This window comes from Calidris pugnax, unplaced genomic scaffold, assembly GCF_001431845.1.
Source record: "Calidris pugnax isolate Ruff unplaced genomic scaffold, ASM143184v1 scaffold191, whole genome shotgun sequence".
NCBI lineage: Eukaryota > Metazoa > Chordata > Aves > Charadriiformes > Scolopacidae > Calidris > Calidris pugnax.
The window spans coordinates 129,724-131,622 of NW_015090927.1; positions in this window are offsets into that span (position 1 = coordinate 129,724).

Here is a 1,899-nt window from a genome sequence, read left to right on the forward strand (position 1 = left end):
CCCCCCCGGCTCCGAGGGGAGGGAAGGGACCTGAATGTGTAACTTATAAATATGCCTTTAAGCCAGAAATGTAAAACATTAACTGCTAATTTGTATACATTATTTTTATATACTGGAGGCCTGTTTAATCTAAAGCAGAAATGGTAATAAAACGAGTCTGAGGATAAAGAACTGGTCTGTGAGAGGGGTGAGGGTTTGCTGGGGGGGGGTGATGCAGGGATGGATGGACAGATGGAGGGACAGGGGGACAGAGGGATGCAGGAGCTTGTTCCTCCACTGACAACCCATGACCTCCTTCATGAGGAGCAGGTTCCAGAAGTGGTGACCATGGTCCTTGCACCATTTTGCTCAGTGGGAGATGTATTTCTGATTTGCCCCCGACTGCAGCGGGGGGCACAGCCACTCCCACAGGGGACAGCAGGACAAGAGGGAATGGGTACAAACTTGAGTATAAGAACTTCCACCTTCAACACAAGGAGGAATCTCTTTCCTGTGAGGGTGGCAGAGCCCTGGCAGAGGCTGCCCAGGGAGGTGGTGGAGTCTCCTTCTCTGGAGACATTCAAACCCACCAGAACATGTTCCTGTGGGACCTGCTCTGGGTGGACCTGCTCTGGCAGGGGGTTGGACTGGATGGTCTCCAGAGGTCCCTTCCAACTCCATCTCCTTCTGCTTCTGAAACAGAAGGGAAAAGTCTCAGCCTGGAGAAGTGGAGGCTCCGGGGAGACCTTGGAGCCCCTTCCAGTCCCTCAAGGGGCTCCAGGAGAGATGGGGAGGGACTCTGGATGAGGGAGGGGAGCCCTAGGAGGAGGGGGAAGGGTTTGACCCTGCAAGAGGGGAGATGGAGCTGAGCTGTGGGGAAGAACTTGTTTGGTGTGAGGGTGGTGAGAGCCTGGCCCAGGTTGGCCAGAGAAGCTGTGGCTGCCCCATCCCTGGAGGGGTTCAAGGGCAGGTTGGAGGGGGCTTGGAGCAACCTGGGCTGGTGGGAGGTGTCCCTGCCCAGGGCAGGGGGTGGCACTGGATGGTCCTTAAGGTCCCTTCCCACCCAAACCATCCCATGATCCCATGACCCAACACAGAGCTGTGCTCTAGAGCTCCTGCTGCTCCTTCACTTGAGCACACAAAGACACACTGCTGGGCTCACGCTGGCAAAGGCAGTCACCCAGGGACCTGGAGCTGCAAAATATGATGGTGAAGGGGAAAAAAAGTCTTCCTCCAGCTGCTGTGGAGAGCTGGGCAGTGGGTGGGCCTGCTTGGAAGTCACTGCTGATGGGAGGAGAGGTAAAGGGCAGAGCTGGAGAGAGATGAAAGCCAAGGAGCTGGTAGAGTTAAACAGGTGAAAAGATCTCCCCATCCCTGGAGGGGTTCAAGGGCAGGTTGGACCCAAACCATTCTGTGATTCCATGATTCTATATTTAACAAATCCCGTGTTCATACCCAGGAATGACTTCTCCCTGCGTCCCCCAGCACCAGGGTAACATACAGCAGGCTTTAATCAAACCAGGCTCCTCTTCTTGAAAAATGCCACATTCACCACCATTGTCTTGTCCCCTGGGATAACACAGTAACCCACCCATCCACCCACCCCCAAGGAGAAGGATGAATCTTTTTTTTTTTTTTTCCCCGCTTTTTTTTTTTTTTTTTGGTACAATGTTTAGGTGCTCTTTAGAGGTTAACAGCGTAGGATTTCTTTGTGAGCTTAGAATTATTGCTGTAGCTTCTGAACTAATAATCTCTGTATTCTATTTATACTGGTTTAGGACATTATTACTTAGGCACTAAGTAATTACTTAGGCACATTTCATCTAAAAAAAAATCAATTCAGTGTGATTTTTATATGTAAATTTACACCTAAAACTCATTGCACTATTAGCCTCTGATATTAAATGTCCTTTTCCCAGC